Below are 16,106 nucleotides of genomic sequence, written 5' to 3'. Positions count from 1 at the left end.
TCAAACTCAGAGGCAATGCTAAAGCATCCTATTACATGTAAGATTTTCACAGTTGCAAACACAATTCTTTATGTGCTGAAATGCTTGAACAACATTCTTCCTTACTTTTCTTGTGATTTCTGTCCACTTCCCCACCAAAACAAAAGCAAAACAAAAAACAGAAGATGCACTCCCAACACTTTATGCACATAAGTGAAGTGTTTGTGTTTAAGTTAAATGTGATTAATGATAGGAATTGGGAAACACAAATTCTCAATGCCTTCACAAAGCTAATCAAAGCATAAATGTGTTTAGTACATTATGTACTAAAAATGGTGTTTCAAACTTGAAGAGTCAGTTTATCCATGGGAAAGCAACTTCCTAGGAGAACATGGGGTTTTGCTCACCTAGTCAGTGGCCTCCAATGCCCTATGGCAGGGTACATTGCAACACTGTCTGCTGCTAAAAATAGTTATGTTGCCTCAGAGGGTATAGTGATGAGAAATGTAAAAGCCCAACAGGTTGTATGTGGTCAAGAGGTCAGACTTTTCTTATTGACAGAGAACTTTCTGTGCTCGCTTTATTTTTCCTGTGGTTTGGGCTTGAGCAAAGGAATTTTAAGTTTTTACTTTGCAGACAATCTATATAAATACCATTTTTATTTTTTATTTATTAAAATATTTTATTTATTATTTTAATTTCATGTGTATGCGTGTATTACAGGGGACTGGAGCTATGGACAGTTGTTAGCTGCCATGTAGCTGAGGGGATTCGATCCCGGGTCTTCTGCAAGAACAGTCAGTGTTCTTAACCGCTGAGCCATTTCTCCAGCACCCCCCATTTGTATTTTTAAATTAAATTTTATAATGATTGTTATGGGCATTTACAAAAAAAAATTTCAAAGACATTAAGTTACTTAACACTATCAAACCATGCCTTTTAAATTGTGGCTGTAATTGGGCAGTAAATTTGACTGTTCCAAAGATCACCGGCTTTGAAATAAAAAGAAAAGCATAATCAAACATATTTGACCTGTAGAGGGCACACCGTCCCCACAGTTGCACATGGTCACGGGAGCGGGGGAGGGGGGGCACTGATGCAGTATTCTGCAATGGGGAGTTTCGAGGCTCGTTAACTTGGTAAGGCTCCATGTGAGCTGTGGCCACTGCCTATTTCTCCCAAGCATTCCCTCTTCTCCCTCCACATTGCCAAAGATGGGGGTCAACATTGTTTTTCTTTTTCCAGGGGCCTGCCATTTCCCAACCTCAGGTCTCCGTTCTTTCTAGTTTTTCCTCTTTTCTATTATTTCTCAAGGAAAGGCTCCAACCCCTCTTTAATGAAATTCAGATGTTTCAAGCACGCTAACAGTGCTAAGCATCCTAATAACCTGACATAACCAGATAAACATTGCTTTGTACTTGGCAAGCCGTCCTCTCTTTCCTGCTGCTGTTGGAGCTGTTATCCGGTATCATCCCTAGCACCACTGTAATGCACAACAGAACTGAGACCAGCATTATTCAGGATGGTCACACTATCCCCCAGGGTACTACTCCCAGGGTATAGGCTTCACTTGCCACCACGACACCAATTTCCTAGTCCCCAACTTTGATTCCGTGAAGCAGAGCTGATACAAGGTAGGCATGGTTTAACGACAACAACAAAAATCCCCCATATTTGAAAACCACACAGTGATTTTTGCAGTACAAAAAAAGAAACATAAAAACGAATACCGGAAAGCTTAGAAGCATGGCTTTGCCCCTCCTACCTAATCAACTCTTCACTGCCCATTTTGAGGTAAGAAATTATAAGCAACAGCTTACAGCCTCAGACTCCACTTGACTTGTGCTATGTTCACAGCCGTTTTTCTAGTAATGATGCACTTGGTAGCCTGAGACTCTTACCTGAAGAGATGTTGTACACAGTCCCCACATTGGACTACGCACTTAGCAACCCATTGTCAACTTGAGACCTCTGCCTCCACCAAGCTTCATTCACAAACCACTCCAAACGGTGGAGTGAGTTTCTCTGCTCAGTGACCATCAAAGTCACAGTTTCAATTCAAAGGTCTTCCTAAAACATCCTAATCTGAGGGTGGGAAGGCCAGTCCATCCTGAACTGGTTTTGGATGCATGAAGAATAAGGCAAAACTGTACCCATAGATGTACTTTTAGGGAGACGTACCTATTTACCATATTGTGCTTATGCATACCTGGTTGTGAATATGATTAAAATCAGATGCACTGAGGGAAGTGACACATACATTAAGGGCGTATATAGTCTAAGCCTGTCAGTCGAAACCGAGACCTGTCCAACCCATACTGTGTAATAACTATCACTCTTCCTCTTGAATCCCATAAAAGGAAGCCCCAAACAATAACCAGGTCTTTACTTACCTGGCCTTTATTTTTATTCATTTATTATTTGTTTATTTATTATTTATTTTGTGTGTGTGTGTGTTGCGTGTGTGTTGCGTGTACCTTCATATATGCTTTGGCTCAAATGGAGGTCAGAAAACAAGTTGTAGGAGTTGGTGCTCAAGGAAGAGTACTCAAGTCATTAGACTTGGTGGCCAGCACCTTCACCTACTAAGCCATCTCACTAGGCCTATTGCTTTGCTTTTAAATAAAGTGCCCTTGCTATTTTTCCAAATATATGTGAACCCATATTTCAGTTCTTTGAATAAGAGTGTAAGAATCTGTAAACAGATGGCTCATACCATCTGCACCGGTAACAACTTCTTTCCTGAGACACTGGTTTGCAACTCTGTTGTGTGTGCTTCTCCCACTAGTGAGGCCCGGCTTTGTCCATCTTAGCTGCTCCACAAGAGGAGCCTTTTTTACTGTGCGTCCTCTGTTCTAGCTAACAGGAAATGAGAAAATTTGCAGCATACTTCCTGCACCATCACCCTCTGCTCTTGACTTTCTCACAGAACACATGCCTGTTTCTCTGAGGGGTTGTCATTCAGTGTTATATCATTGCTAGAGCATTGCCTATTATTATGCTTAAATATTTGAATTATATTTTCGTAGCTGTGAGACTCATCAAAATAGTCTGATATCAGGAGAGAGAACTAAACTTTATTTAAATCTCCGTAGTAACTGAAAAAATATTATGCATTACAGGATGAAAGAACAACCACAAAACACCAGTAATGTCCTCCAGATCACTCCACGGGAAAAAGATGGGGAACGGAGTGATATACAGACTACTGACGTGGCGGAACCAGACAGGGGAAGCAGCTACAGTAAGACGCCACTCGGTGGAACTTTATGCTTCTGGTTTTACTCTGAAATGTATGTGCTCCTAAAATTATACCTGTACATATACACTCATATCTATTTATGTGCACAATTCTACACATATATATCTAAACATATACATGCATAATGCAAATGTATACAAAGTAAGAATTCCTTATTTTATCAATTTTTAAAAAGTTTTTATTTATTTTTTATTATTTTATTTTATTGATTTTTATAAATATTATTTTAGATGTAATTGTAAAACATTTTATTCCTTTAAAATTATTAGACTTTAAAAAATTTTATTTCTTTTTATTTTATGTGTATGAGTGTATGGCTTGCATGTAGGTAGGTGCACCTATGTCATTCACTACCTGCAGAGGTCGGAAGAGAGCATCGGATCCCCTGGAACCGCAGTTATGGGTGGTTGCTAGCCACCATGTGAGCACTGGGAATTGATCCTGGGTCCTCTGCAAGAGCAGCCAGTGCTCTTAACTGCTGATCTATCACTCCAGACCCACAGGGTTTTAAATTAATAATAGAACATAAAATTACCTTTATTTTCAAACATTGCTTGCTGTTACATTTTATAAACAAATAAATCCAAGCTGTGGCCATTGCCCTTTTATATTTTATTATTTTTCTTTTATGTCTATGAGTGTTATGCCTGCATGTAAGTAAGTGCACCCGTGTCACACAATGCCTGCGGAGGAGAGAAGAGGCTGTCGGATCCCGTGGAACTGGAGTTATGGACAGTTGTTAGCTGCCTTGTGGGTGCTGGGATTTGAACCTGGGTATTCTGCAAGAACAGTCAGTGTTCTTAACCGCTGAGCCATCTCTCCAGCCCCAGCCATTGCCCTTTTAACAAACAGTGATATTGTCTCCATCATACAAGGCAGTAGAGACATGTATCATCATTTTTAGGTCACACACATAAATTGAATTACTGGTTTATGGACTGTGACGATCTTCATCTTTACTAAGTATCACCGAATAGTTTTCCAAAGTGCTTGAAACAGTTTGCATTCCCAACCGTAGTGGTGAGGAGTTTGCATTTCACATCTCCTTTTCAGTGCATGCTTGATCAGTATAGTGAAGTGTTAACTCAGGGATTCCCAAATACTAACTTACAAGGATGAAGCCTTCAGGGGGCTTAACCACATTATTATCTAAGTAATATAGTATGTATATACACATATGTATTTAGACACATTCACATACATTTATGTTTTCATCTGTTCCTGTCACACTGCCATGTAATAATAATTAATAACTAATTTTATTAGTTGCTAGCTATAAATTGATGGCCAGATATGGGGACTGATATGTACAAAGACTACACATCAGCAATAAAATAGATTTTTTTATTCCATTTTGCTCATGGCATGATCTAAAAATATGAGTCCATATAAGGATGCCATCGTCAGCAACTGAGGTGTGCATGTCTATGAATAAGTCTTATCTTCATACTGTCCCTTGTTCACATGGAACTAGACAGGGTATGAGTAAATAAATAAATGAGGGGAGAAAGAAAACAAATAGAGGGAAATATTGTTATTGGTGTTTTGTAGAGCTGTAGACTATATATCTTTCTGTGAAATGTGAAAACCGATGTTTCTTAGGTTTAGTCCATAAGTTGTTTACACTCCAAGGTGCATTTCTTTAAGAGCCGCTCAAGCTTGCTCTTCTGACACAATGTTTCCTAATTTACACATTCAAAAATATTTTCCCTATGCTCACAGCACTGTGGAATACATGGATTTCTAATGACACGGCTACACTCTGTGTACTATGGACCTTAGTACAATATGGCAGCACAGATTCAAGACTCTATTCATTTCCAAACAACTCAAAATCAGTTTCTACCTCCTGAAAATCCAAGGATGTAATGTATTATCTCTCTGCAAAGCAAAACTAATTAGTATCAATAATGTATCATTCAAAGGAGATGAGCAATAAATTGTTTCACACATGCATGCTAAATTTTCTTTTTCTTTGTTACTTTCAAACAGAAAAGAAACTGCTATTGAAATATTCATTTGTGAGTAATGAGATTAGTAAATTGTATCAGCCTTCTCTGCAGGTTGTAAGAAACAGTTCCTATCTGCTCTCTTTCTACCTGCAAAACAAAACATTAATTCTAAGGATCAGAAAGAGAGGAAAAGAATCCCTGACACAGGGTAGAATCTGCTAGGTGGGATTTTGCAGTACATTTATCTAGAGTTCCCATTGACCAGGATGACTTAGAAAAGAGTGAACCGGAAAATCTGTTTGAGCTCAGTGATACTGTTGGTCCATGTGAATCAACTGTATCCACAGTCAGTAGGGTGAAAGGCCACAGCAGAAGGAAAAATTTGCGTGGTATTTAGAAGTCCTTTGCAGTGTTTCAGTCCTATACATTTTCTTCTGTAAGGCAGTTAGGTCCAACAGTGTCTGCAAATAAATCTCTCTTCCCGTCCTTACCTTCTGCTGTTAACCTGATCTGTCTGTGATGTACACAGTGTGCACTTAATAATGTCCAGTGCTATTTCCCCAAAAATCAAAAGGGAAAGAGAACATTCTGAGACTTTCTGGCTTATTTCAACATGAGAGAGGAGAGAGAGAGAGAGAGAGAGAGAGAGAGAGAATTTGTAGATATGAGGCAAATGAAGAGAGGAGCTATCCTCAGAGATGTCAATACTCCCCAACAAGAACTCCTGCGTCTTTCTGAACAGCTTTCCTAATCATTACGTTATATTTACCTTGCACCTTGCTCATTGCAGATGCTTTGTCCTCTCAACATCTGTCTTCATCTCCAAATATCACCAAAATACTGCGGCAAGCCCTTCAGCAGCCGTAGTCTCCCACCAGCAGCCCTCCGAATTCAACTGCCTTCATTGACGGTGTGATGCCATGCGCATTACACCAATTCTTTTCTGCAGCAGTTTCCTGCCTTTCTAGCATTAACATCAGCTTCCCTTAGCTTGAATTCCCCCAAGACATAACACTCCCATGAAAATGAGATAATTATTGGAATAAATATACATTCAATATATAGGCAAAACACATCAGAGTCAATTTGCGCTTAAGAGTGCATGTTTATTGTCTCTGTCTGGGGCTATTTGTAGTCTAAATCATTGAGAAAACATTACCACATTTGAAAACGTGCTATGCTAAGCAACAGCTGAGGGAAATGAGTTCCTAGATGCCGTGAGGCGATGCGCCCCTGAACAGAAGGCAGGAAAGAAAGGTCTGTTTCTGAGTTTTGTTTGTTTTCCCTTTCTTGTTTTCGCCTACTTGAGAAAAGATGCTAATACTTTTATTGACTCATTATTCACTCTAATGAAACATTCACCAAAAGTGGTGAAGTAGATGCCAGGGTAGTGTTGTTCATGGTGAGTCTTCTGCCCTTAATGACAACAAAATTCATGAACTATGAAAATGGATGACAACTGTGATACTGATCTTCACTTCAAATTATAGTTAGTCATGATCCAAACAGAAATTTCAACAAGTGTGTTACTGTGGTTTGACTGTCTCTAGAATTATAGTCTGCTTTGAGCTTTGGAGAACTCACCATTGAGGGATTCTCTTTTTTTCAACTTAAAAAATTATTTGTTATTTTTATTTTACATGTATGTATGTATTGCCTGCATGTAGGTAAGTGCACCCGTGTCATGCAGTGCCCACAGAGGTCAGAAGAGGTTGTCGGATCCCCTGGGACTGGAGTTACGGACAGTTGTTAGCTGCCCTGTGGGTGCTGGGATTTGAATCCCGGTCTTCTGCAGAACAACCAATGTTCTTAACTGCTGAGCCATCTCTCCAGCCCCATTGAAGGATTCTTTACAGAACTGAGTTATTAAATGGCATGTTAAGAATTTGGGCTCTTGGGTTTTCAGCTAACTTTGGATTCCTATCCCTATTCTACTTACTGACATAACCAGTTGATGGGAATTTTCTGACTTTTGGCCCATCGGCTGTGAAGAAATCTCCACAAAATGTCAATTTAGATATACTTGCTTAATCTTTTAGATGGAACAATACCAGGCTAAGAAGGCATGGAACACAAAGAGCGGTTCATTTGAGAAACGCCATGTGCAAAGCTCGATGGTGCAATGTGCCTGATGAACCAAGTAGACATCAATAATTACTGCTGGTGTCGGACCTCTCGAGACACACTTCGTTGATCCTCGTTTCTGAGTGTGGAGTATTCTGTAAGGTGGCATAAAAGCAGCAACACGTTTGAATGAGGGGGTTGCTAAGAGGTACAATCATGAGACTCCTGTGGGCTTGGTGTATAAAGTGAATACATTCCTAAAAAGATACATGCAAATCAATCTAAAATGTGCCAATTTCTCAAACAAATTACTGTTGACTTATTTTCCTCAAGTTATGAAATATATTATAGGTTAATACTATCAGTAGAAACTGTGAGCTACATATATAATTTAAAAATTTCTGAAAACCATATTAAAATATTTTTAAGCAGGTGAAGTTAATTAAAATTTTGTTTTTATGCCAGTACCATGCTGTTTTTATTACTGTGGTTCTCTCATATAATTTGAAGTCAGGGATTGTGATACCTCCAGTAGTTCTTTTATGGTTCAAAATCATTTCGGCCATCCTGGGTCTTTTTGATTTCTATATGCAATTTAAGGTTTTTTCCCAGTTACTGTGAAGAATTGCATCAGAACTTTAATGGGGACTCCACCGACTCTGTAGATTGCTTTTGGTAGGATGTCTGTTTTCAAGTATTAATCCTACCAGTCCATGAGCACAGGAGGTCTGTCTGTCTTCTGGTGTGTTCTTCAGCTCTGCATGTCAGGGTCTTAAAATTCGCATTGCACTAGTTGTTTACTTTGTCAGATTCAGTCCAAGATTTTTTTCAGCTGTTGTGAACAGGATTATTCCCCTGATTTCTTTCTTGGTATGGTTTCTGTTTGTATATAGGAAGGCCATTGGTTAATTATGTGTGGTGATTTTATCTCCTTTTACTTAGCTGCATGTGTGCATTTAAACTGGAATGCAGAGAAAGGCAGGAGCTAGTAAGGGGCCATGGTGGGGTGGACTTCAAGGGAAGGTGGATAGAATGTAACTGCATAAAAAGGAAACATGGAACAGGAAGGATTAAATAGGGTGGGGATAGGAGAGCAGAGAGGAGGAAGGAGCACAGGTAGGGATAACTAATATTATAGGTCTTTTGAAAAAGTCATATGGGAGCCTATTACTGTAGACATTTCTTAAAATATATACACATGTATGTATAAAAGGAGTTTAAATGGAGCTGCCCTCAGATACCATAGATTAGCAAGCAAGTAAAAAGCCTAGTCGTGGGTACGGGTTACCTCTTTTTGAATTGTCGTTCAGTGGGAGCATCATATGCATCACCACATTACAGGCTATTGCCATTGTTTTTTGATGCCCTCCATAGTGTGATGGTAAGGCCCTGTTGCTGAAGATACTACATATTTGAGTCATAGGACATGGAGAAATCAAGCTGGGGCTTACCTGGATGCTTCGTCTTTACCTGCTGGCTTTCATAGTGTTGGAAGGTGCTATGCACACTAATGGGGAAGAAAAATAATTTGTAGTTTTATCCTGCTGTGAACCTTGTGAGCTACAGTAATGAATGACCTGGCAAGATACACCCATAGGTGCAATAGTGGCAAGAATACTCTGGGAGTAACCAACCCCTTTGTGATTAAAGCCTATTACACAAGATTGAACTCAGGCCTGGTACTGCTAACTAGGCCAAAAACCCCTCACCAGCTAGGTCATAGGCCCTAAAGGAGAACCTACCACTAGTATTCTGCTAAATGGACATGGTAATAAATTGTCCCTTAAGTTCTTATCTTTATACCCATAGATTAGTGCATCTCTCAACCCTCATCAGAAGTTTCTTTTTACAACAGATGTCAATTAATACAGAGATCCACAACTGGTCCACATGTAGCGAATACAAGACTGTGGAGTACTCTGCTCTACAGGGAACTTCTGTAACATACCCCCTCTTCCCAAGGCTCACGAATCACTGTGGAAGAGATGGAAGAAAGATTGTAAAACAAGAGGTAGTAAATGGCTTAATGGAAGCAGTATATGACAGACACGACAGCCCTGTTGCACACATGAACTCACAGTGACTAAATACACGCACAAGACCTGTACAAGATCAAGTCAGCCAAAATCCCAGCATGGAGTGGGGAGGGGCTCATGAACTTTCAAACCTAGCTGAGGAGCCATTGGCAATTGATGGATACTGGGGGAGGAAGCCTCAGTTTTCTTCAAGGATGCAATCCCTGAGAGACTACTCATGCTCCAGTAGATGGTCCTACACCCATGTGTATCCTGACAGCACAAAATGGACTTAGTGGGGTTCAAAAAAGCCAAGGGCACATGAAGTTGGGAGGAAAAAGTGGTTGGGGGATAGGGGAGGAGTTGAAAGGTAGAGAAGGGGGTGTGTTTGATCAAAATGCATTATGTGTATGGATGAAATTCTGAAACAATAAAAAAGACTTGTAACATATATATGTGTATGTTGTAATATATATGTGTGTATTATATTGCACAAATATAATCTGAATATGTGACTCTGTGCACATTTGAAGTTCTCAGTAGTCACGTGCAGCTGCTGGTTACCATACAGGACAGGGAAACCCTAGTGAACTGATCTGGCAAAAAGTACCTTGGCTTGTGACAGATTGGAAGTTGTTTGGCAATTGTGTCAGTTTGCTTGGATAATGTTGAACTTAAGGGTGGGTATCACTTAGCAGGGATGAATAGGAGTGAATCATGGTAAGCCCTCACTCTAAAACAGTATATAGGCACTGGGGTGAAAGCTAGATGTACATCACCCACCTGATGTTGGCAAAAATGTTTGGTAGAAAAGGAGAGCAGAACAAAGTCTGTTCAGCTGCCAACTGTCCCGACCCGCAGGACACTTTTACAGTGGCACGACGAGTGGGGGTCCTAGAAGGAATGACAAACAAGGAACACGAAGAAAGAGAGCAAGACAGTGTTCTGATCAAGCTCCAAAATTTTATTTGAAAGCAGCAGACATATATACTGGTAGTGGAAAAGGGGGGGGAGGTGAGGAGAAGGAAAGTGCTGGGCAGACACTAATTGGTGTTGTTGGATGCTATAGCTAGGGAGGGTTATTCAAGGGGCATTTCTTATCCTAAAGGAACATCTGCTAACTGTTATGGTGAGCATAAAACATTTCTCAAGGCTGACTTAGCCTGGGTCACAAAGTTGTTTTTCTACATTCTTTAACTAAGTGCTATCTTATAGAAACTTACAGAAAACCATTAAGCTGTTTTTTCTCAAGGCGATAAAGATTTGCAGGAAACCATAAAGCTGTCTTTTTCTCAAAGCCATAAAGATGTTTCTCTTCTGGCCTTTTGGCTCCCAACAGCCAACATCTAATGACATTTTTTTTTCTTTTTTACCACTTCTCAGTGATTTTAGATCCCAACTTTGTGTCACTTTTTCTAGCATGACATCATCTTAACTGCTGGAGAAATCAAAATTGCACAAAAGTAATCAATAATTCCAGCCCTTACCTTTTTCCAATGGCCGTGTTGCCTATTTTTTTAATATAATTTTTAATTGAATTTGTGTGTATTTCATACAGAACATCTTAATCATCTTCCTATGCCCTTCCCCATTAGTCCCTGCTCATAGCCCCTACCACTAGAATTCATACATTCTGTCATTTGTATTAAGGCCTATCATGTCAAGTTAGTGTCCCCAGAAGTCCCTCAGTTCACGTTCATCCATTGAGGTCTAGCCAACCTATCTAGAGTCCCTCCCTTTAAGAAGATCAGCTCTTCACCCAGCAGTAATCAGCTGCCAATAATTCTTCAACTAAGATTGGGGCCTGCTGCCCATTTCCGTAGTTCAGTGCTGGGTTTTTGTCTGCTTGAGTTTGCATGGGTCTTGTGCATGCTGACACCATTGCTGTAAGTTCATATGAGCAAGGTCCCAGAAGCCTGTAGGTCTCCATTTCCATAAGGTCATGCACCTCCTCCCTGACTCATAATCTTTCTGCCTCCTCTTCTGAAATGGTCCCTGCTGAGCATACACCCTGCAGATTCTTATTCTCTGTGATTTGGCCATTTGTGACCTTTTGCTTTCCTGGCCCTCTGTTGCATGAGGGAGCTTCATTGATGGGAATCAAAAGATACATTAGTGTCCTCTTCACCCTTTGTTCTATGTTCTGTGTGCCTTAGGTCTAGAGGTTTGCATCCTAGATGTGCCACTTAGGCTTGGGCAATTCACAGACAACCTCTGTGTATGATAAGTTGTAGAACTCTGTAATAATCTCCTTCTGTTACAAAAGAAGCTTCTTTGATGAGTGGTGACTGGGATACTTGTCCGTAAATACAAGGATCCATATTTTACACATAGTAAGAAATTACATTTGTCTAGGAATGTGATAGCCTTAGGGTTTTCTCTAACATCTATGACCTCTATAGTCATGTGTATTTGACCATGTTTACAGTACCACATGTGAATTTCTTCCTCCCACTGAGGGGGCTTTAGGTCCAATTAGATAGCTATTGATTACCTCCAGGATAAAAGTTCCACTATTGCACCAATGTCGTTTGTTGTGCTGGTCACCGATGTGGTTATTAGGCCTTAAATCTGGGGTTAGACCATTGACTGATGTTCTCACTTAGCAGCTTGCATAGTGCTCTCTGAAGAGATGAGAGCTAGCCTTCAGGGGAGGTGGCTTCTAGGTCAGTTCCAGCTCCATTACTCCAAATTCTGTGTCCGAAGTATGTCCTGTCTTCAGCCATAGGGTCTTACCTTCAAGTTCTGGAAGTCGATCAAGGGCTGTGGCAATAGCCCTGTCTAATTTGGGGAGTCTCTTAGACCACATTGGCCAACAACTCAAAGGAAGGTTTCTCCTGTCTGGCACTGTTTCTTGTTATGTAGCCCTTCTGTTTTTTTTTTTTTTCTTTTTACATTAAGGAGGCATTATTTATCCCTTCTCTCTCTGTGTCTCTGTCTCTCTGTCTCTGTCTCTCTGTCTGTCTCTCTCTGTCTCCCCTAACACTTCTTCCATACCCTCCCCATTTAAAGTATCCCCATTTTTAATTCAAACTGATTTTAAAAAGAAGATAAAGCTTTTCTCTTAGTATCTTTTATCTTAGATACTTTCATGGCTAGTAAATGCAGTCCTTCCAGAATGTCAGATTTGTGTGCCATGGTCGTCGCTTTTCCCTGTGTTTCTTTGTAACTCTGTCTGGTGCTTCCAAGGTAAGTCTTGATGCATGTTGTCTTTCATCCTTCCCTCTCTTTCCTTCCCTGATGCCTTCAATGTCTTAAATTTTACAGAAAGATTTATATAGTCCCATTCCACCATAAAAGCATTTCCTTTTACCCAGCACTTGGCAAAACAGAAAGGAAAACAAGGAAAGAAAAAAAAAATCTCCAGTTAATTCTGATTCTTCTCATCCCAAGCTTGCATGCAAACATGTGTAGAGCACAACACAATAATGCTTACTGATCCAGTTTTATATTTATGGTCTGGCCCCCAGAGCTGGGATTCCTGTTGCTCACCCTTCTGCAAGAGTGTTTGACACTTCTCTACAAGCACCTCCCCTTCTCACCTTTCGCTGTTCAGTTCATGACTTTGTGTCCTCTTTCACTGAGGAAGTGGAGACACTTAGAAGACAAAAAATTCTCGGTCCCACATTGATCAAAGACATTTGTGCAAAGTCTGCCGTCCTTTCCCTAGACCACACTTCCTGAGATGTCTTTGATTCCTGCATATTCAAGGTCAACTGGCCAGCAGTTTTCTCTTTTTCATGAAGTTTAGCCATCAGCAGTAGAACCTTGTCTGTCAGTGTTGAAACTGTTACAATTTCCATCATAAGCATGGTTCTTCCTTGATCCACCCCACCCTCAGCCATGGGTCCTTTTCTTTGTGTAGCAAATCTCTGCAACCGAGATGTCTACACTGCAGTTGCTGACTTTTATCTTTTTTTTTTCTTAATATATCCTCAGAAAGAATCATTAAACTTTTACTTATATCACGATACAAAAGCTTTTTATAAGCTAATGATAATATTGCCATTCTTTCTGTTTAAAATATGGAATGTTTCACGAATTCTGTTATCCTTGCGTTGGGGCCATGCTAATCTTAGTATGTGTGCTGCTGAACTGAGCATGAGGTTCCCATTCTTAAATCCAATGACTACTTTCTGATTCTCTTCTAATTTTACTGTCAACATTTTCCACACTTTCCTCCTCGGGCTTTTAGCATATCACATTTTGTTGGCTTTTGCTGGTTGCTATGTCTGGCTGGCTGGTGAGACCTCATCTTTCTAGTCACTTTCTCTAGACACTGACTTCCTGGATGACCTTCCTATAGCTCTTAACTTTAAATATACCATATATGTTTATTGCTCTAAAATATGTTCTGAGTTTAGGCTTTCCCTCTGAGCTCTCTGCTTGTGTAACATTTCAGGTTCCAAACAGATTTCTTCATGCATTTCACTTATTACCCAAGACAACCCATCCCTGTTAGGCTAAATCTTAAATTCATTCTTAGCTACTTAACATATACACGCATCATTTGGTTCTTCTTCAAAATATAGCAAAATATATCAAGGATGCAGACAGTTGTGAGCTCTTAACGTTGCCCCTGTCCTAGACCCACCCTGAGAACCTTACATACTTGTATTAGTGTAGTGGTCTCCTAAGTGTATTCCTGTCTTTATTCCTGTTTCTATACTTGTTTCTCAAGATAAAAAGCAAACTCACTATTGATATTCTGAATCAGATTGCACTGTTCTAGACACCCTGAAAAGAGCCAGAAAGGCCTTACACTGGTCACATCTTCTGACCCTGGTCCTTTCATTCAACGTCAGTTGTGGCAGTGTCTTTTTCATGGCTTATACACTTCTGAAATTCTTCTACTTTGGACATTTGTTCCAAGTGCCCCTCTCTTTAGAATGCTGTCCTTTGAGCTATTTGCAGGTTAACTGCTTCATCTCAATTGAGATTTTATTGATGTAGCACTGCCTAAATGAGGTCGTTCCTGCCCTCCGGATGCAGCAGCCTGATGCAGCCTCCTTTAGGGCTTTCCCAAGCCTTCTTGTACTCTGTTTTTCTCTCCCTTTTCTTATGCACTCTCATTTTCTGTCATACGAGATACTTATTTCTAATTTCTATTTTTTGTCACAGGGTCTCCCTATAACTCCATCTGCCCTGGAACTAACCATGTAGACCAGGCTGTCCTCAACCTCACAGAGATTCACCTGGCTTTTGTCTTGTCTTCCAAAGTGCTGGGATTAAAGGTGTGTACCACCAAGCCCAGCTATTATATGCTTATCTTAACTATTATATTTATTGTGTTTTTCATTTATACACCCTAAGCATCAAAATAGTGTCAGTTTCATAGATAGGCACTCAATAAACATATACAGATGGAAAGTATATGGAACAATACGAACATGAAATCTATCATGGTGCCTGCACATCTAGCTTAAAATACAGTATATAAAATCACCCCAAAGGTTTCTCAATCTACATACACATCTAAAGACATGAATCAAACATAGTAGTGTAAACCTACATATAAATAAAAATAGATATGGTCCCGATAGTGTTGAATTAAGTGAGTGTGTGATTAACTAAATTTCTAGATTACAAGACCAAAAAGAAGAGAAGAAAGAAAAATGAGTTCATTTAAAAACTGTTTGCTTTGGATTGGGTATGGTTTTTCCCTGAAGGAAAATTGGTCCTGGTGTAGTCACGTGAAGAAGCAGTGACAGAAGGAAATAAAAGAGACAGAAACTGGAAAGTAAGTCAGAGCATGCCTGCTTGCAGATGATATGGTTCTGTAAACAAAGACTCCACTAAAAATTCTTAGAGCAAAGAGTAGCAGGACACAAAATTAACACACAAAAATCAGTAGACTTCTGATACCCAAATAACAAACCTGCCAAGAAAGAATTCAGAAAAACAAACCCATTCACAACTTCACTAAAAACAAAAACAGCTTAACCAAATGAAAAATGGGGGATAGGCGTTTGAGAAAGAGATGCAACGTGGAGTCCTGGGGGGGAGTTAAGGGCAGGAGAGTGAGGGGTAGGTATAAGCGATATACATGAATGTTCAAACAATTAGTGCTACTAATACAAACCATAATCTAAAAATCCTATCTCTATGCCTTAGAACCAACCCTTACATGATGAGTATGCGAAAGGGCTCATTGATCTCCATGTCCTCACTTCAGGCATGTCATAACTGAAAAGTTCACCCCCTTTCAGCAGCTTGTCACATGGGCTGGGTATGCTATTCCTGGATTGCCCTTTCTTTTCCTTCCAATCACTGTGGAATCTGCTCTTATTGACTCTGGATATTGATGTGACACCGGCAGACAAATAGGCACATTCTCCTTATGAGTGCCTTGCTTTTCTTGCCTGTCTGCCTGGATCAGTTCTTTTTTATCTCTTGAATCTCAAGAAACTGACTACTGTCAGTTAAATGATGGTTTGAAGTATTTTGTGAAGTATATAATTTTTGATTCATACACTATTATTGCTTCTAAAGACTGTTTTGCTTGATTTGTTTTCTATTCCATCTATTGTGTTCCAGAAACTGCTACTGAGGTGCCAAGACCTATGACCTTTAGTACGACCAGCCCCACCCTCAGGATCTGTGCTTCAGCTCCTTGTTTCTAGCTGCTCTTCCGTCTTGGTAAGAGTAATAACTTCTGGTTAAGTCTTCTTTCCATTAAATACCCTTCTTTCTTGGAAAGTTTGAATGAAGACTCTTGGGCTTTTTCTATTTTCTTTTCACCTCTTTTGAAACTCCAGTGTACTTAAGAGGAGGCAAATGTTTAGGATTAAATGTTCTGGTTCTTGCTATACTGCCTGCCCATCTCTTCAAGCT

Source organism: Nannospalax galili, unplaced genomic scaffold (genome assembly GCF_000622305.1).
Source record: "Nannospalax galili isolate Female #2095 unplaced genomic scaffold, S.galili_v1.0 scaffold1566, whole genome shotgun sequence".
NCBI lineage: Eukaryota > Metazoa > Chordata > Mammalia > Rodentia > Spalacidae > Nannospalax > Nannospalax galili.
The sequence above is the reverse complement of the archived record's forward strand: the minus strand, read 5'-3'. Positions refer to the sequence as shown.